This window comes from Amphibalanus amphitrite, unplaced genomic scaffold (genome assembly GCF_019059575.1).
Source record: "Amphibalanus amphitrite isolate SeventyFive unplaced genomic scaffold, NRLGWU_Aamphi_draft 001544F_arrow, whole genome shotgun sequence".
NCBI classification, from domain to species: Eukaryota; Metazoa; Arthropoda; class Thecostraca; order Balanomorpha; family Balanidae; genus Amphibalanus; species Amphibalanus amphitrite.
Genome location: NW_024883037.1, coordinates 14,418 through 35,779, shown reverse-complemented (window position 1 = coordinate 35,779; position 21,362 = coordinate 14,418). Strand labels below are relative to the sequence as shown.

At 54.6% G+C, this 21,362-nt stretch overlaps 1 long non-coding RNA gene across 1 annotated transcript; it reads left to right on the top strand.

Annotated features, from left to right (window-relative positions):
- The first annotated feature begins 6,231 nt into the window (after positions 1-6,231).
- Positions 6,232-20,852, top strand: LOC122373742. The gene is made up of 3 exons (XR_006255099.1): positions 6,232-6,391; positions 9,529-9,774; positions 20,748-20,852. It is a non-coding gene; the product is annotated as an uncharacterized LOC122373742 (long non-coding RNA).
- Positions 20,853-21,362: the final 510 nt, after the last annotated feature.

The window sequence follows — 21,362 nt, the reverse complement described above, 5'->3', positions numbered from 1 at the left end:
TTACGGTGCCTGCCAGTTTCCACGTATAGAAGAGCAAACGTTGAACTAGTTGAGCATGTGCATGTCTTTATACATAAGTGGATGGAGCGCATTTATCTACTTGCCTACTGCCTCTATCTGTTATCTAGAGTTCCTGCTTTTTGTGCTCATTTGCATGCATCAAAAGTCCACTTTTTGCGCTAATACCATACGGGCGCCAAAAGACTTGTAACACTAGCACCGGTAATCGCTCCAAGCCAAGACGCCGTGACTGAATACCGCTAACGACGCTTTCATGGGCAGCTCACTAGCCTGGGTCAGGACTGGCGTGCTGTAGTCGACTTTCTGTAGGTGCAGCCTAAGTGCCCCACCCTGCATCCGAGCGCTGCAGCCGTCGCTGCATGTTGCAGTAGGCAGCATCTTCTCAAAGCTGGGGGATGGGGTGGTAGGCGGAAGCTCTCAAAGCTTTGAGTGTATCGTGATGTGATCTAACCGTTTAACGCTACCACTTCTATCACCACTTCTTTTTCTTCTAAATCTACATGTCTCACCACTTCTCCCAAGCCACCTTTTTACCTAGTTATTTGCCACTCTTAATGATTGTTATGCCACCAGCAGATTGCTTTTGTTTCATCAGTAGCATGATGAGATTTAATCGATTCAATTTTTTGCTATTTATAAAATCACTTATCTTTTCACGCTCGTATGCCTCCTGCACTTCAGGACAGTCTGCAGTCCTTATTATTTTAATTAGACAAATTGATTCATGTATAGGTAATGCAATTTAAAACACCATAACAACACAACGTTTCGTTTTAGTTGCTTTCTCAATGGTGACATTTATCTTGCAAAATATATGAATGAATAAGTCTGCACTCTGCACGTTTTCACATCACACCGTGACTCCGACTAATGGTGGGATGTGCATTGTGCAGTGTGTCCACTAACGACTTCAAGGTTTATGGAAATGACCAACCGGAGTCAGCCGTGCGTACATGCGTGTGTATGACCGTATATTTGGTGTCGGTTGTCATGGCGCCGACTCAACAGATTCAGGATCCGCTTCGATGCTCTGTGAACGTGTTTCAGAATAGTGGATATTTCGTTTTGAACTCATGACTTGCTAGGGGAAGGACGCATATTTTGTTATTTCTGTTGCGCTCTGTATTTCTGTTATATTCTGCTTGGTGACCATTCCTAAATATTCATCACGCACATTTCATAAAAAAAAAATCCTGATCAGGTCAGGCCCGGTCACCAGAGCCGGTTTGTTGACCCCACCTCAGAAAAAGTTGCAATCACGTAAGAGTTAGAGTTTTTCACGGAGCGGTTCCCTCTCTACAGGTCTTCATTACAGTACCTACCAGTGTGTGTAATTTGTATACCTCAGAATTCTTATATCTGTGACCTGAGGTCATGTCAGAGTCGCGATCTTCACATTACAAGCCCATGGGGAAATATTGAAAAGTGTCCTGCTTCGAGTAAACGAGTCAAAACCACCCAGTTCTTCCAGGATTATGACAGATTCTCTGATCTGTAATGACCCAGGTGCCATTTACTGCAGGGGCACCGGGAAGGGTCATCTGAGGTCATGTGAGGTCATCAATAGTTTTAATTTAGCTGAGTAAATCACGATATGATGGTGCTTGAGACTTGTAAATGGTACCAAACTGTTTGCCTGGTCATGACGCGTTGATTGGTAGGTATCAAGCGTGGCCTTCTTGGATCATGTTATGACCTTCCTAGGTCAAATTTTGAAGTTGAACTATCAAGGTCATCATCAAGTATGATGACCTTGATAGATCGCTCTTAGATGTTCTCATTGTCAATCGTCTTAACGTAGCAACGCCGCGCCGCAATAAACATTGTGATTTTAGCCCACATCGCATCGTTAGTTGTAGTCTCAGTGTGCCGCGCCGTCCACGATCGCACACTGTAGTGTCGCGGTCACGCCCACTCGCTAGGATAGACTCGGGTGCGTTTCTGCTCGATTTACAGTGCTGTGACTGGAGTGACGTTTTTTACATCCGAGACGGTCGATGGGAAGTGGCGAGCTTTTTTATCACTCTACATACCTGTTCTGGACAAGCACGCGCCGATACGGAGCCGCAAGGTTCACAACCCATCTGCCCCGCCGGTCACGGCCGCCACTAAGGACTTGATGGCGAGCCGCCGCGGCGCTCTGCGCACCCTCGGCCGTGACTCGAGCGAATACCGCGATCTGAACCGATCTGTCCGGTCCGCCATCCGCCGCGACACGCGCCTGGCCATAGAGTCCCGTATCAGGGAGCAGGGACCCCACACAGTGTGGCGCAACATTCGGAGTGTTGTTGCTGGCCGGAAGCGAGATGTCACCTCACCACAGCTATCACCGAGCGCGCTGAATGAGTATTTCGTGTCTGTCGGGCCGAGGGTGGCGGCGGGGGTGGCCGGTGCGGCCGAGCACGCGGCAGACCTGCCCTGCCGCCTGCCGCGTGTGGGGGCCTGCGGCTTCTCAGTCTCTCCCATCGACCTCGACACGCTGACGATCGCGCTGTACAGCATGAGGAACTCGCCTGCGTGCGGATCTGATGGTTTGTGTGCTCGTGCTCTGAAGGCTGGCTTCCCCGCCGTCGGCTATGTCATCCTACATATCATTAACGCATGTCTCACCCAATCCGACTACCCTCCAACCTGGAAACATTCGCTCATTCACCCCATCTTCAAGACCGGCGACCCATCCGATCCTTCCAACTTCCGTCCTATTTCCATCATCCCCACCATCGCCAAACTAGTAGAGCGCGTTGTCCAGCGGCAGCTTTACCATTACCTATCCTCCAACCACCTCCTATCCCCCAGCCAGCACGGTTTCCGTCCGCGCCATTCGACGGAAACCGCGCTGGCTACCGTAACCGACCAAATCCTCACAGCTGCCGACGGCGGGGAGATCACCCTCTTATGTCTTATTGACCTGAGCAAGTGTTCTGATATTATCGACCATGACATTTTACTTCGGAAACTCGAGCTGCACGGTGTGGATGTTCAGTGGTTTAAAGCTTACCTGACAGGCCATACCCAGAGTGTGTCACTCAGAGACCACACTGGAGCTGCCAGCGTCTCCCCGCCGATGCCGAACTCGATGGGGGTTTTCCAGGGGTCTGCCCTGGGCCCCCTCTTGTTTACCGTGTTTGCAAATGACATGTCACTGTTCGCTGCGGGTGCAGGTGTCGTGCAGTACGCTGATGACACCCAGGTGATTGTCTCTGGCAAAAAGAACGAACTTTCGGCTGTTATTCATAGCATGGAAAACTCATTGACTGCTTTGGATCAGTGGTTCTGCGCAAACGCCCTTAAAGTAAACGCAAACAAAACACAGCTCATCACTCTCGGAACAGGTCAAAATTTGCGCGGCCTTCCAGACATCAAAATTGCCTTCCGCAACACTGACCTCGTACCTTGCCGCGAGGTAAAAAATCTTGGCGTTATTTTCGACCAGAAATTATCATGGGACAGTCACGTGGGTGTCGTCGGCAGGCGATGCAGCGGTACTCTTGTCGCGCTGTCACATGTCCGTCACGTCCTGCCTGTCGGTGTCATCAAGACACTTGTAGCCGCCTTGGTTCTCTCGCAGGTCACATACTGCCTTTCCGTCTACGGCAACGGCACTAAGAAAAACATTGACAGAATTCAAAAGGTACTGAACTTTGCTGCACGATTCATTTTTGGAAAGAGAAAATTTGATCATGTTAGTGACCTGCGCGGGAAACTTGGCTGGCTGCCCGCTCAGCACATGGCCGACCACCGTACACTGTGTCTGGCGCACAAGGTGATTGCTGGTGGTGAGCCCGAGTCACTGGCGGCTGCATTCGTGTGCAACGGTGACCGGCGGTCCCGGCGCACGAGGCAGGACGGGCAGCTCTACGTGCCGAGGTCCAACACCGAGACCGGCAAGAGACGCTTTTGCTCGAGGGCACCTGCCCTCTACAACCGGCTGTCGAGTGACCTGACACCGCTTAGCCAGCAGCGTTTTTCACGTACCGTGAAGAGACGCCTGCTGGATCTCCACCGAACGTGACCGTTCCGACAGCCGTGGCCGCCACAGCACAGGGGTAGCCCTGTGTACCGTGTATGAGTGCGTGTGTGTGTGTGTGTGTGTGTGTGTGTAGGTGTGTAGGTGTGTGTGTGTGTGTGTGTGTGTGTGTGTGTGTGTGTGTGTGTGTGTGTGTGTGTGTGTGTGTGTTTTTTTTTTATCCATGACAGCGACCATGTTTGACTCGGAGCTTAATAGCCACACTTTGAGTGGACCGCTCTACGATGGCAAATACAATACAATAAGTACCTGTTTCGAACACTATCTTTGATGACCTCTAGTGACCTCAATATTGACCTTACCCTAAAAAGATATTTATAAAAGTTGTAGGGCTTTCAACAAACTATCAAACGCCGTTTACCGTTTGTCGCTCCGATTCGTGATTTTCGAGGTCTAGGGGGGGGGGGGTCGAAAAGGATTCCGAACCTTTCAGAGCCCGCCCGGAATAGGGTTAACTGGTGACCCTGGCTCTGGAACAGCCACACATGGGTGGAAAGATTAATTGACGACTGACGTTAAATAAATAAATAATAAATACCTAAATAAATAAATAAATAAACAAATAAATAAATTCAAACGATTTTCGTACTCTCAGGCCACCAAACCGAAGCTGAGCTTTCGCCAGCATTTACAATTTGGAATGAGTCTGGACACGACCGCCGACGCCCTATATGTAGGGTAGCCCGGGGCAAGACGCCCCAGATAATTTATTTTGCTACATAAATTTTGTCCCACATCACCTGGAAGGCCAAATTTGTGCTCAATGCGTTCTTTGGACATTTTACTTTAAAGTGCACCCCTCAAATTCATTCACTTATGATCGGACTCCAAGCTAGGAAGTGATTTGTGAAGCAACTGCAAATGGGGCATTTTGCCCCAACCCCAGGGCAAAACGCCCCACGGCCTGGGGCAAGTAGCCCCATACTTTAGATTACAGATTTAACTTGGTAGTTGGCTAAATCTTATATGAGAGGTCTGTTAGACCTCTGGAGGCACGGCGCTGAAGTTAGCACCTTCCATCCTGTCAGGTGTTCAGCTATGACACTATTGTATGAGCAGGTTTTTCACCTGCCTCATAAGACCAAATAATAAATTATTGCAATGCAAATGTCTACAGAATACTTTCTTTCCCATCCAGTTGCTGGGAAAAATACACATAAAGGCATAGAAACTTACTGTTCGCCAGCTACCGAACATTAGAAAGTGGGTAGCCCGAACAACACATGAGGTAAAACGCCCCATGGGGCATTTTGCCCCGTGACCTACTGGGGCGTTTTACCCCATCACGTAGTTCGATCAGAGAACAAAGCTTTGCACTCCAGCAAGACATAATTTAACACGAACCAACCCGGCATGATAAGCGTTAGATAACAGTTGTTCAAAATACATAAAAGTCGTTAACCTGATATGGACCATAAAGGAACGCTATGATGCATAATCTGACAACAAAACATAAAAATCACTCAAAAAACACATTTTTGGCTATATCTCCCGAAAGAGTCATCACAATTTCTTTCCAGTCTGCTCCAGTGGCGGATCCAGGATTTTCACTGGGGAGGGGCTGCAGGTCATAATTGGGCGCCACGCCCCGGATGGGCGCCATAGTCGCATCGTATTGGCGCTGAAATATTGGCGCCCAGTGGCCCTGACAAGAGGCGCCCAGGATCAGTATGTACAGTGACACCACACGATTGGAAATATCGGTGCGGAGCGTACTGAAACGACGTTATTCGACTGATTTTTGCATCCTAGTCCTAGTATGTGGCACTCCGATGAGTTGCGAATTGAAAATTGCGCAGTGGCGCCAGTTTTCCTTGGGTGGGGGCTGCCAGCCCCCGCAGCCCCCCCCCCCCTGGATCCGCCACTGGTCTGCTCATATAATGATCATGTAGTGCACGTTTTATAGAAGAGAGGATGTTTCCCCAGAACTCTGCCAGCTCCGAGAAACATCGGTGAGGCGTTTTACCTCGGCGGGGCGACTTGCCCCGGTCTACCCTAGGTGTTCACAAATGCTGACCGACGCATTCCACCGTTGTAGTCTCCGCACACCGACTACCGCGTCGCCTGCACTCAGAGCTCATAAGCTGCAGTGTACTCTGCTGCCGCTGGATGTCGCTACTGTGGGGCCGGACAGTCCGCCGTCTGATCGTGACTGGAGCGGCGGGCGGCGAGCGGCGGGCGGCGGTACCGTGCTATTCCAGTCGTGCGCTGGTGCCGCGAGCGGAGGGTGGGGTGTGCTGGACCGCGCGACGCTGACTTTGCCGCCGTCGCCGCCGGTTTTGAGTGCACGAACCATCACATTCCATCGGAGCTGGTCCGCCAACCAGACTCGGCGACAGTCAAGTAAGTCGGACGAAATCACGTCATCCAGCGATTCGGCTGACGTCAACACTGCTCGCGAGGAAGGTAGACCGTTTTTATTCCCCGTCCGTAAACCTCACCTAATTCATACATTTTCTCACGAATCACGAAAAATACGCGGAATGTTTCCACGTATCCGCCCCCATTTTTACACTCGACCATTCTATAGCCGGGGATTATGTTTTCGCGGCCGTCATCGGTGTCGGCGGCGGCGCCGCGCCGGTGCCACATTGGGTGCAGGTGTGATTCCGGGCCGATGGTATCGTCGTGTGGCCGTCGTGCAGGCCGCCGCTCCGGGAGGGCGGTCTGCACGCGATCGGCGATCCTACCGGCCCGGCCCGCCGCCGGCAGGAAGCATCCTTTATAGCGCACAGCGCTGGTCGGTGGTGCTCCTCCGAGCTATTTTATCCACGGAGACGGGCCCCAGTGGTCCCTGAGACACTGGCTCGTCCTCGCCCTCCATCTGCCCCCGTGCGTCACTTGTCGCGGCCGCCCGTCCGTCCGTTTTTTAGCTGTCCGTTTCCTGTGACACCGTCCCCGCCCCCTGGTCCGCGTCACCGGCTCCTCAGCCCCGCCCCGTCACCCGGGGTTGGCGGTTTGACGCTCCACCGCCCCCATACTGCCTACCGGACGGACCTCGTGCGGCTGAGTCGCCTTCCGGTGTCGGCATTGTGGGAGGCGGGCGGTTCCCACACACATCAAGGCCGGCCCAGAACAGGTGTGGTGACCGTCCGGGACCCCGGCCACCGATACCGGGAGCACGCCGCTCGACCGCCGGTCATGCATGAGCGCGGTCGGTTCTGGACCCGAGCGGGCACAGAGCTGCCGCCGTGCGCCGTCGGGTCTGGCCTCTGCGGAGTGTGGTGCGGCTGACCTCTGCCGAACCTGACGCCGCTGACCTCTGACGACCTGGAGGTCAGACAACGCGACCTTTGTCTGATCGACGATGATCAGTGGTGTCTGACCTGGGATGGGAATGACCCGTGTCTGGCCTGAGTTATCTTCATGACATGCTCACGACTCCCGTATGGTTCGCCTCAGCCAGGCATATCTTTATCCTGATGATGAGCAGCAAGCTCTCCGTGTTATTATAGCTCTCCGTTATCAAGCTCTCCGTGTTATTACAGCGCCGCGTATAAATATTATGAACCCGTAAGCTTTGATTCGCATTACACGCGCCCCATTCCTGAGTTTGATTACGACCTGATCATTGATCTAAAAACGTTACCCGCTGACCCGGTCACGGTCTCGACCCGATCTCATCCACAGCCATCCTCCCCGCCGATCCAAACGACCATCCGAGGACTAGCGGTGTATGCAGACACATTTGTCTTAGCGGAGGATCGTTGACCTCTGACCGGAACTCTGTGTGGCTGGTGAAGTCTGCGGGGAGAGACTCCACTCTGCTCTGTGTAAACTCGCTCGAGTCTCACCGGAGCTGCCTGTCGTCGATGGGAGCCGCAAAAAACAGCGAGTGAAATGAGAAATCAGCGCGCCGTGTTTACACAATCCGCTGTGTTACGACACATGTGTGGTCCCATTCTCACGAATTCATGAGCCAGTCCGACTACTCTTACCGTCGAGCTCTTTACACACTCGACACCATCGACAGACAAAGCGGCAGTGTTCATTCAACACAGAGCAGTGCCCTCTCAAGAGCTCGCACGCGTCCCGCATTGTTGTCTCGTGTTCCGGGGCGTTTAGCACGCGGAATTTCGCGCTCTTGCTTTCGCCAATGACACTAGACTGACAAAAACAACCCCGCAGCGGCTAACAGCGGCGCAGAGGGTTCCCGGACCGCGGCGGCCGGCCGGCCGACAGCCCCCAAGGTGTACATAACGAACGGAGCGATCGACAAAAACTCGGGTCGGTAGTGGGGCCCGGCTTGGTCGGAGGCGGCGCAGCGAGCCGCCGCCTTCAAATGGGTTCTCCAACCTTTTGGCCATTACCATATTAACAGGGGCCGCACCATAAACACTGGCTAGGCTGCGGCGTATCGGCTTTGTTTCGGCCGACCACTGCACTGGCTGGCCACGGGCAGACTGGAGTTCGGTGGACTTGAACTAGCAGTTAACTGGCAGAGAACGGGCAGTGCTGGCGGCAAGCTAGCTTTGAGGCGAACCCCCAAACTTAAGGATGCTCCAATTAGATGGTTGCTAGATACCAATTATATACTTTTTTCGTTAATTCGATAAAGCTGCATCGTATGAGCAGCGGAATATGAGCAAATAGTGCTGATATGTGCCCGTTTATTCCGTCCTCCAGCAGGTCCCCATGGGATCATCCCAGGGAAAATTCCGAAGCGTTCCTCTGCTTCAAATGTTGATAACATGCACCGACGAAAGTTAGTCTGCCAGGTGAGACAGCAGGGGGCTGTTTGGGCGCGCCTTTCACTGTGTCGGATTTAATGTGAATGTCTGAAAGGAATTCGTGCTACACTGAAATTTGCATCTGTTGTGTTTTATCTGCACTTTTACGCTTGGATTATGAGTATTTTTATACTTTTCCCAACGACTGATAACCTTTCAAAACTTTCCACCATGTTCTCTCAAACAGAACGCTATGCTAAAAAAATCACGCTTGGAGGTTCAGAGAGCTAAGTAACGGTGAGCTACATGATCGATAGATCGGAGCCGAACACTGCTTTTATAATCCCGGATGCACGTCCCAGTCGATATAGATCTGTAGAACAGCGACGGCATGACAGGCGACAGCGTGAGCTGAACTGGGGCAGGCAGCTGACAGGCAGCTGGCTGACAGGTGTGGTGATTCGTGTCTGAGTATATCGCTGATGACAGAAGACTGCCCGATGTGACGTCTGAATGAAGGCTTGATGCCACAGACTTGACACTTCATATTGTTGATGATTGCTGACTTCAAAGTTACATTATCTGACTAGTGAAAGCAGTCACTGGTAGCCTGCCATCGCTGCACATACGAGATGCTCCCTGTTGAATAGCTTTGATGCTGACAACACAGTCAACAACCGGGCTCATTTCGTGTTACTGACCTACCAGCCTTTGTAGGCGTTTTTCGAAAGTGTTTCGGTTGCTGAAATATACGATGGGCTGGTGTTTTTATTTTCCACTGTAACCAGTATCTGTTTCTGCCTTCCTCAGGTGCCCGTCATAGCACGAATGGTCTGAAGGGGACTGTGATCGCCCCTCACCCGACAGAGCCGCTGAGCTCCGCAGCTCACACAGCTCCACGACAGAGCAGTGACCAGCTCGTGAGCCAGCCGGAGCTGAGCTGCCCAAGCCTCGGCGGCTTCGGGCCCAGCCATGAAGTGTTTCGGAGCCAAAAATAACACCTATCACTGCAAAATAATCCTACTGGACGATCAGGAGCTCATACAGGAGATACAGGTAAGTTAGAGCTGTGCAATTTTCTCAAATAACAGCCACCATGTAACACCATGTGACCGTAACTTGAAGTAGGTACTGGACAAGGGCATTTGTACCTATTAGATTGCCTACATAGTTATCATATACATTATACATCTGCCTATCTCCTCCGCTCGCAGACCATCGCACGGTCTTGCCGAATACCAGATTAGCGCGAATTTAATCAAAAACCCGACTTTCGATAAACTGTTATTTATACCTATCAGTGGGTAGGAAATTGTCTGAAGTTATCGGATAGAACCTTATTTTTAAGCCACTTTACCATTTGAGGACTTATATCCCTGCCGAAAGTAGACCCACGCTCCGGTTCCTAAAATCGGGCTATGGTACTGATAAATATGTCCAGTTTTCAACGTAAATTTTACGGAAGTTTCGAGAAGATATATGAGAAAATAGCATATCACTGGATAGCACAATTCATGATGAAGCTGTTTCTGCTATCATTGTAGCTTTTCAATGCATGGTTTTTGAGTTTAATGAGTTACAACAAGAGCCCTGCATGTGCATCGTTCTCACGATAGTATTTAATAAAGAAGTTGAAAAATGTCAAAATGGATAAAAATGGATATGACGAATAGGGCATGGCTGAACTCATCGCACCTTTCTGAACATAAGCGAGCAAGTTTCAGCTGCCAGTTTTTGCCTATTTGCCGTCAACTCAGCTTTGAACATGTCTAGTCGGCCGCCCTATGTGACCTGACCAAGGTCGGGGGCGGCGCGGCCGGATAGGCTCCAGCCTAATAAACTATCTCAAGCACACGAAATCGTGATTTCATGCACTCCTTGCAAGGTCCGATGCTTCACTTATGCATTGTTGGTCTTACGTGACGTCATTTATGACGTCACTAGGGTAATAAGAGTTTTTCGTCAATAACTCCCGATTAAATTGAGCTAGCGAGTCGAGAAAGCCACCAATGGACTCAGGAAGACTTGCCGAATCGAATGATACGCGACATGACCTCCTTCAACCAACTTCGTGATCTGGAGGATTCTGACCTGACCTTGACCCAAGGTCAACACCTTAAGTTAACTTCAGCCGAACAAAAAGTATACCATTCGACGCGCCTGAGTGAGGCGAACATGATGATACCAAAATTGCGGCTCTGCGGCATTTTTTCGCGAAGTTATTAATAAAAAACGAATCCGCGCCTGGGTCACTTGACCTGACCTCAGAGGTCACAGGTTGGCCTGAGACCTTAAAATCGGATACCAGTCGCTGCGTCTCGTAACGGCGTACACGCTCGTTTTTTTTTTCCGCGGGGCTCTAGCTCCATCAGGGGCGAAACAGCGACGGGGGTCGTACCCCCCCCCCCTTCGACCGGCGCGTATTTTGAAAACCAATAAGTCCGGCGAAAGGTAAGTGTCAGTTTTGGAACCAGAGAACCATTTTCAGTGGATCCGAGCGGCGCTGGGATTAAATTCGCGCTAAACTGGTGTTCGGCCACACTGTGCATCGTACAGACCATGTCTCTACATTTGTCATCAACAATCGCACTGATTTAGAGGAAAAGTTCAGTAGTTACACTTGTTACTGAAGTGTTCAACTATACATGACATTTCTGATTCAATTAACGTTTACGACAATCCCTCGCACGCGGCGTTATATTTCCACCAATCAGCAGTTCCCGGTATTATAAGCTTGTTTCGCGTTGCGTGTCTCGTGCTGGACATGCCAAGGTGAGACATAATTAGTCGTTGTCTCAGCCGCACACATTTTTGCGTCTAATGACTGCCAAAAAGGGCCATGGGGAGTCCGTGACCGGTGTTCCAGAGGGTACGACTCGCTTTTATGGCCGGTCCACTGGGAAACGACCTCGTTGACTGCTGGCCAATTTCGTTAGCTGCCGACCACCCTCGCGACAGGTGCGGTATAGCGGGTCTAGAAGCTGCAACTGCTGCGGCCGCTCCATCTCGACCAGATGAGAGTAGGGCTGACACCGCCGTTTCAACTTAATCAAAATGTTTTTTATTGTATATGGAGCACTCAGGTAGAGCTTCCAACTCAGTTTTTTACGATTTACAAGTTCCAATGGTATAGTGTGCTGCGGTGATGATGTTTGCCCACGCTGGGCTGCTGGATGGTTCGCTGTTGCCGTCCCCTGTGGCACACATACCGCATCTGACACATACGAAGCGTCAATAGGCTGTAAATTGGCGGTCACGCCTGTTCCCAGATGACTGTCCGCGCGGCGTCATTAACTCAGAGACCGCTGCCCGAGCCACAATCACCAAACAGCTTCATGACGCGACGGACCCGGACCGCCTGCTTCAAAATACCACCGAATCAGTGACTGCTCAATGGTTGACGACGAGAGCTAACGGTCCTCTTTTGAGCAAGCCGGCATATAGGGGCGACTACCAAGGAAAATGTTGGCATAGGAATGCGGGCGCGGCGGCAGACTGCTCGCTTCCCGTCCAATTCACACGGCAGAAGCCACCGCTAGCGTCAAACCAGTGGAGACTGCGTCTGGGAACAAAACACTAGCGAGAGACCGCTGCGGCGACCAAAGCACCATCCTCACAGGTGCGACAGGTGGCCGGCTCGCCTCATGACTGCCCATTCTCGGCATGTGTATGATAGCTACAAAGAACCACCTCATCTTCTGTGATGGACGACTGCAAAGAACCGTCTCATCAGCGCTCAATTACGGAAATAACAGAGTGGTCGCGACTGGTGGCACATTAGCGGTTCGCCGTACTTACTTGCACATCGCTGTGTGAATCCCGTCTCTCTGTACCAGTGATCTCCAGTCCTCCCCTCCTCTCTCTCTCTCTCTCTCTCTCTCTCTCTCTCTCTCTCTCTCTCTCTCTCTCTCTCTCTCTCTCTCTCTCTCTCTCTCTCTCTCTCTCTCTCTCTCCCTCCCTCCCTCACCATCCTCGGTGTGCCCTGCGGCCGGCGCGGGGCGGCGCCGGACTTTCGGCCGGTGCCGGTCATCTCAGGGGTGCGTCGGGTTCAGGCTGACCTGCCCTGAGGGCATCATCTCCGCGTCTATATCGCCGCCGGCGCCGCCTGATCGCTCTATTTTTCCGGGTGCGGAGACTCGGCGGTGGCTGTGGGCAGCCATTAGCTGCGCGAACGGCTAGAGGCGGCGGGCGGGCGGTCGGCGGCGGGCGGCGGGCAGCGATCGGGCGGGCGGGCGGCGAGCGGGCGGGCGGTGGCCCGTGCGCCGCACCGGCCGGCCGTTTTATTAGCCTTTGTGTACGGCCGGCGTCACCCCGGCCATTGGCAGGTTTACAGCACCGGGAGGCCGTATATCCCGCGACCCGCTGAACTGGAATGTGTCAGCGGCGAGTGCCCTCCCTCTGAGGGGAGGGAGGGAGGGGGAGGGAGGGACAGGTATCGCCTCGACGGGACCTCCGCCCCCCGGCGCGGCGGCCGCCCATTTGTACGGCACTCTGTCGCCGCCGAGCCGGGCGGGCTGGCGATGGGCCGATCGGTCGCTCTCTCAGTCCCAGTGATGCGACATCCCCGGCCGACCGGACGTGAGCGCCCATTAGCGACTTGAGCCGCGACCGCCCGCCTCGTCCGGCCGCGCTTCGGCTCGTTTCAGGTTGACAAATTCGGCCACACCTCAGCGGCCAGTGTCAGCGTGGCGCGCCGGCCGGTCGTTTGGCCGATTGACTTTGATCGGCCGACGGCGGCGGCAGCGGGCCCTTCGTGTGCCGGGCGGCCAGAGTGCCGGCTGCAGGGGCGTTTTAATCTCGGTTATGGCCGCGGTTGCATGCAGCGCCGACGCGCGGCCGCTCCGCCGGCGCTCCGGTGCCGGGAGATGTGTAATTTGTCCGTGGATACGGAGCGCCTCGGGCCAGCCGGCCGCCGGTCATGGCCCTGGCGAGCCGTCCGGCCGGCCGCGCGGGCCGCGAGCCAACGGCCGGCGCCGGAGAGCAGAGGCGCAGACCGCGCGCTCCGCGGAGCTGAACGGGGCAAATTATTGAACCCAGTCGAGTGGAGCTAAGGCGGAGCTGAGCCAAATTAACAGGCGCTCAGCCGACCTCAGCGGGGCTCAACCAGTCCGAGTCGGTATTTATTGGTATCAGCCCGGTAACCGGTTTCGGCGGGTGTAACAAATCTCCCCAATCGGCCGCGCACTGTCGTGTTCTGTCGGAAATCAGTCGTCACGCTCGCCGGTCAGCTCTCTCGGCGGTGCACAGTCACGGCGGACGGCGCGACGCCGGAGACCACGCTCCCTCCCTCCCTTTCCGATCGTGATCGGGTGGAGAGCGACCTTCCTCCGCGCGGGCCTCTCATTACCTACGGCGCCTTCTGCCTGTAATTACCTGTTACCATTGCAAATTCTATTTTCCCTTTTCTTGTGGTCTGCGCTCTTCTCCCACTTTTGCATATCTCTCGTGACCCAGACTTCAGGCTTACCTGTTGGTTTGTCAGAGCATGCTGAAGCTCGTTGCCTGTTTACATGTTACCCTCACAACGCACCTGTCAACGCACCTGCCACCCGTCTGGCCGCCTTGTTTCACCCCATCTCTCATGCCAGTCCTTTGGCCTTGGTAGGCAGATTGCAGAGCCTCCTGCTACCCATCCCATTACCACCTCATCCACGGCTGTCCAACACGGCACCGTAGCGACATTTGTCAGCCGACTGCGCCCCGTGACTCCGTGGCGACACATGTCATGGGAGAGATGGCGTGTGTTTGCGTCACTCATCTCGCGATTACCACACAGGCCGTATCGGGAAGACACGCGCGTCAGGCGCCGCATCTGCGGCGTAGCGGCGGTGGCATATCTCCATGCCTCACGCGCGTGGCACGCACGCTCCAAACACGCGCTCTGGGACAGGTGCGGAATGCGAGATGTGAATTTAATGTGATGGCGGATTCGTCTCAGACACCCAAAGCGGTTACCTTAGGGCGCGGGAGGATCCAAAGGGTACGAAGAACAAGGGCAAGAAGGTGATTTTGGGGCATACCAGCGGCGATCGTTAGGAATCTGGGATGGGCGGCGGGGCGCTGAGATAACCCATGGCGTCGGCGGCCCGCCGGCGCTCGGCACCCGGCCGCCCGCCGCGCCGCCGGCCACCATCTATAAACATGTGAGGCGCTGCCTCCGGCGCGCCGACCCTGTTATTCCCCGCATAATCTGCGGCAATTTATCACGGCGCTGCAGAGAAGATTCCAGGGACGCGTGTGGAGGCTGAGCGCCCGGCCGCCGGGGCTGCCCGGCCGGGCGCAGGCAGGGGCGGTCGCGATGGCCTGATGAGATCAAACTCACCGAGGATTCGTCATAAAGTCTGTCGGAGACGGGTGCGGGCGGGGCGGACAGGAGCGTGGCCGGAGCGGGGGCGGATGGCACAGAGTGGACCGGGACACCGGACAGCAGCGGCTCTGGACTCGGCGCCCTCCGTACTTTCTCCCAGCCTTCACCGGAGCTGCGCGTGGGCGAACGCAAACACTGATCGGACAGGATAGCGCTGTTGGGAAATGACCCGGCCCACTCGGCACGCGGCCGGCCGGCCGCCGGCTGTGGGTCTGTCAGAGATCGGAGCATTCCATCTCCCCCTAGTGGATGCTCGGGGGCTGTCGGCAGTCAGCGGGCGGAGGCGGGCGGCCAGGTTCGATTACACCTGTGAGGCGTGAGCCATTAGTCGATACCGATCTCGCTCGATCTCGTTCACCTGCCGCGTGCGCATTGCTGCAGTGGTTTATTCACAGTCGTCAGTCGGCCGAGAACCCTTCCCGGCGACCTCAGCCACTCGGCGAATTCATCCGCGGCGGCGGACAAACAACGGCAGCCAAACAAATTAGGCATACGGAGCGGGGTCAGGCGTCGGATTTAATTAGCTGGCCTTGTGCCGGCCGACCGACTGGAGCGCACGAGCCGGCCCCGGCACCGCTAACAGCACGCGCGGCTGAACATGGCCTCTGGCTCCCACACAGGAGCGCGTATCATTTTGTCATCAGACGCGTGAAAAACAGCGCCGCCGTGCCGTCAGCACGCATTAGCCGCCCCGGGGCCGTGGCCGCGAGCGGACAAAGGCCATCCAGAAGCCGAAACAGGTGCTTCCCGTTTGGACAATTACTGGTGCGGGGCGGCCAATTTGGCGCACTTGTCCAGCAGGGAGCACGCGTCTTGGATCGGCTGTGTCGCCCGGGGGCGGTGGACGAGTATTGGTCATGACGTGACCACACATTGGCTACGGATGGCCCACAGACAGACCAAAAGAACAACCCGCAGAACGGCCCACATTCCCGGCAGCTCGTTCTGCTTCCCTTCCGCAGGGTGCATGCCGCACGCCTCCCCTGCAGGGTGCGTGCCAACGCTGCCTCCACGCGCATTGCACGCCCCTACCCTCATGCAGGTCGGCCTGGCCCGCTGGTCTGCCCTTGGCGAATACCGGCGGCATTTATAGCAGCGCGGTAGCAGCAACGGGCGTCTCTGCTCACGCCGTAAGATGGTCTGATCGACACTCGTGCTGCGCAAGCGCAACTCGGAGAGGAGGTGGGAGATGCCAGAGGGAGATGCCATCTCCAGAAGCGGTGGGGAGGAGAGAGGGGAAGAGAGGGGAGGGGAGGTAAGGGAGGTGAGAGAGATAAGAGGTTTGGGAGAGGAGAGGAGAGGAGAGGAGAGGAGAGGAGAGGGGAGGAGAGGAGTTAAGGGTAGAGGTGGCAAAATGTGGACCCGAGGACCCGGTCCAAAGAACCAGCCTGGACCCATATCGGTCCAGACCGGTTCCTGGAAATTTTCTGACAGGTCCAACCGGGTCCTACCATAACTATACATCTTGCGCACTACACATTATTGCAAAATATGAAGTGAATGAAGTGATTGTTTCTTTGCACACAGTAGCTCATGAGTATTCCCAGTGGGAAATAGGCTGTTTTACATGATGCAACTAATGATACCTACAAGTAGTTTGTATTAATTGACTTTTGGGGAACGGGTCCAACTGGTTCCGATTCCAACTAAGACCGGGTCCGACTGGTTCCAGAAATATCCAGCCGGGTCTGGTTCGAGTCTGGTTCCCAAAATTTTCATCTTTTGCCACCTCTAGTTAAGGGCAGAGAAGGTTTAGGGAGGGAGGAAGGCGAGGAGAGGGCACGGGTGACGGCTGCAGCACTGGGCAGCTCTGTCCGCCTGAGTGGAGCGCAGAGAAGCGATAACGGTTCCGCCGCAGGTGGGTCGACCTCTGGACTCTGCCAGCCTCCGCCGCCACCGCCGCCTCTGCCACTGCCACCCGGCTGCCGCCGCCGCGCCATGCCGCCATGCCGCCGTCGCCACCTCAGAGCGAACACTGGACAACATTTAAACATTTATGAAATAACATTTATTCGTGTATACATTTATACAAAAATATACATATCAGAATTATGGCTGATAAAACCAATAAAGCGATTCCTTTCAGTTGTAAAAAGCGCCTTGATTTCGGCAGCAAAGCTGCTAATCAGTGGCGCTTTTCAGCAAGCTCATCTCTCTCGCTGCGCATTATCCGAGTTCACTGACATTGCAGACACGGTCGGTACTTACGTCGGACCATTTCCATGGCGGTCGGCCGGGCAGCGGGCTGTCTAATCGCCCGTACCCACGCCAGCCGTCTCCTCCATACGGGCTACGTGCTGATCTCGGCGGGACGCTATGGTGTCCACGACCTGCTGACCCCATCTAGCTGGCTGACCCGGCGCGCGCGGCCTCCGGCAGTGACCCTGCTGGATAGATGCGCCTCCCGCCGACATCAGCATGGCACACAGATGGAGAGATGAGAGGAGGCGGGTCGGGACAGAGGAGCTCTGCCGATGGGGAGGGCGGCACCCACGTGTCTCACCCAGGGCGTCAGGGCGGCTACCTCGGCTGTCAAAATGGCGAGCAGCTTAGGTGCCTCAAGGGAGAGAGGCAGAGAGAGAGAGAGAGAGAGAGAGAGAGAGAGAGAGAGAGAGAGAGAGAGAGAGAGAGAGAGAGAGTCGGAGAGAGAGAGAGAGAGAGAGAGAGAGAGAGAGAGAGAGAGAGAGAGAGAGATAAGAGAGATAAAGAGAGAGAGAGAGAGAGAGAGAGAGAGAGAGAGAGAGAGAGAGAGGGAGAGAGAGAGAGAGAGAGAGAGAGGGAGAGAGAGAGAGAGAGAGAGAGAGAGAGAGAGAGAGAGAGAGAGAGAGAGAGAGAGAGAGAGAGAGAGAGAGAGAGAGAGAGAGAGAGAGACCCGGTGTGAGGGCAAGGTCCGGATCACACCATTAATCGTTGGTTCGAACTAAGCCACGCTGGTCTCAGGAGGGTCATGCGCCAGTGCTGTCTCTATTGGTGCAGGTTCAAATGGAATACCCCGAACCGGCTCTGTATATCGAGACTACCTCGATGGCGGGCATAAATTGCGCCCGCCGTTCCCAGGAACTGCTCATTGGACAGTCCAGCCGGCAGAGTAGAGACAGCTAATCTGATTGTCGATGCAAACCAGGTGCTGAAAGCCGGCTGTTGAGAGCTGGACCTGCTACCGTCCGATGGCTCTTGGTAAACGGCTGTCCCGGGGCGGAGCGGCGCTCACGTGAGTTCGCTGTGCAGGTGAGGTGGTGGGGAGAGGGGCACTTGCTGAAGAGGGAGGGAAGGTCGGCCAGTGTGACGTCACGCGGTGCCCTGGATATACGACCTCGCCTCTGATATTGATGGGATTTCTGAACATCTCGGCGGGTGACTGACGGAGCAATCCAATCCGGAGCTAAACGTCTTGATTATTCCCCCCGATCCGTCTTCTCGAAAGACGTGTTGTAAAAGATCGGTGAAAGCTACTGAGCCTGAAACGTAAACAGATTTATCTATTTACGATGTTTTCTAGTATCACGCGCGGGGCCATGACCCTGGATGACCGACGAGGTCGGCTGAGAAGGTCGCTCCAGCAGCTCCGCTACAGAGTTGATCCCAAAATAATCGCCGCCCTGTCTCTGAAGTGCCGAGCTGAAATGACGCGCCTCCTTTGTCTGCTGGCCGGGCGCCCGTTCAATCCGCGATGTGCGGCTCGGCACCGGCGCTGTGGGTGTTATTTGTCCGTCTGTGGGGCCGCGCCGACCCTGAATTCCGGCCAGGTAGATGCTAATCTCCTGCGGCGACCCTGCCATTCGACATGGAGCTCACCGGGCGCCGCCCCCTCGCGGCGGCCGACAGGGCGGCACGCGGCGTCGGCAGGCCGCTGATGTATGGTGGCCGCTCACCCACCGCCCTCGCTGCGCACCGGCCGCGGTTACAGCTCCGCTCCTTCGTCAGCACTGCAGTCATCACACCACCACCTTCATAACTAAGGCGAATTTTGATAACGTTTCCTGTCACGATTTGAAGCCGGGCTGGCTGAGACGAATCAAAACAAGGTCCAGGTTCAGGTTCAGATGTTATGAGAAATAACGTCTTCTCGATTCATTCCATTTTACACGTTTTCGTCTTTCCCACATCCACCTGGATGTAACATGATTGTGCGAAATCTGACAATGTTCAGACTTCAGATGGAACATCTTGGCAGCGCGGTCGATCGGCGTCCGCGGGAACCGTCGCGGTTTGACAGACGGACAGGCTGATCGTGTGACGGGCGGTAATGGTTCTACAGCTGCGTAGAGATCCAACTGTTAGTCGCTTCTTCAGGCGATGTCTGTCGGATACGACAGCACAGGACGTGATGGGGGGGGGGGAGGGGGCAGTATGCACACTGCAAACTGTGCAGAGCGTATGAGCTGCTTGGAGGACAATGGGTTCAAGACGCTTGGGTCTTTGGATCTTTTAGCTCGCGGGTAATGAATTAGTAACATCAAGCGTGCGAGACAGGGAAGGAGTCAAGAGAAGGATTAACAATGAAAAGTTTGCCTCATGAAAAGCAATTCCAAGTGTTTATTGAAAACATCTTTACGCGATCCATAGACTGACGGTGTTCAAAACGCCAAAGAAGAGCTTCAGGCTCTCCCGGCCCAGTTTCGTGATATCATGTCTTCTGCACCGACTCCGTTTACCGTATGGACATAACGTGAGCGAGTCACGGGCTGGGCCACGGACCCCACATTAGGTCTGCCCGAGCTGCGGACTTGGCTCGTGACCGGAGATCGCCGGAACCGGTCGGGTCAGCGATCTGCACTCACCGCCGGCCACACAGCGAGCTGATGGAGCTATCGGACCGGGCTGAGCGGGAGAGACTACATTCGAGCGCCGAGTAAGGTAGCTCGAGTGGCGAGCAGTGGCGATCGAGGACCGAGAGACGGCGCCCGAGAGGCGAGAGACAGCAGCCAAGCGTCAACGACTGCGCTCCAGCGGCGAGCGACGGCGCTCGGAAGGCGAGAGACTGCGCTGGAGGGACCGTTTACCACCCGCTGGATGACACCGATTTCATCCTGCAGCTCTGCACGGTCCAGTCACCTGTAGTCACCGCTGAATGGCCGGCTATGATTGCTGCTAAGTAGTTAACCGACCATCAGTCGGACTTGCAGATTTGTGGGGGTTGATTTGTGGGGATGTTGCCCGGGCCGTAGCAGCGCTGCCTTGCGACCAGCCGGCCCGGTGTTGCGGCATTGGGTCGATACCGGATCGGTGTGTAGTAGGTACGGGAGAGTGAGCAGTCAGACAAGATCATCGGGTCACAAATCGTGCTCATCGACTGATCGCAGATGGCTAAAGATACTATCTGACACTGGAAACTCTCACCGCTGATGGCTCTCACCGAGCCGGCGGGGCTGTCTCACATAGGTGCCATACACTTTCTCATAGTTGGGGACCGGATACGGAAACGTCGACATACGGGAAATATCCACACTCTGGCACATCGGAACGGCCGGACGGAACACCGGCTGCTAACATTTTACCGCTTCAGACATTTAGTCACTTCCTAACGCTGTTTTCTCATGCCTCCCTCCACGTCCGGTTATTGCGCTTTACTTAAGCATAACTTGCCAACATTTAACAGATAGCGTTACCCCATTATTCTTTTGATCCCGACCTTTTGCTGACATTTGTTGTTCTGTTTCAGGACACGACGCTCGGCCAGGAGCTGCTGGATAATGTGTTTCGTCACCTGAACCTGCTGGAGACGGCCTACTTCGGCCTGCGGTTCCTCCACTCCTCCAACCAGCCGGTAAGTCACTCCAAAAGCGGGTATCGGGTGTAAAACGTCCTTCCGCCAACCAGCCGGCAAGTGTTAACTCCCAGTTTTCCAACTGCGGACCAGCGGATGAGAGATGCACTCTTCTGCTACCCACTTGTATATATCCCTCGCACGACCAGGCCATTTCTCATAACACGAACGACCAGGGGGGGGGGGGGGTTGTTACGACCCCCCCCCCTGGCGTTTCGAAACGGAAGGTCGTAGAGCTTAGCGGAAAAAACCAACGGATTGCTCTCAACGAGATCTCGCGATTGGTGGTATATTTTTTGGTCCTAGGTCAACATTTGACCTACTTTTGACCGGTCAAAGGTCAAATTTTCGGAAAAATAGACTTTTTCAGCTTTCGGCGGCGATTGCGGCAAAACGGTGGGAGATATCGACTTGAAACCTTCACTATCGTGTTTCTTGATCAATTCTCTATCGTTTGGTATGTATTTCGTTTCCCTAGCTCTAAAAATGGCGCGTTGGGAGCGCCGGAAG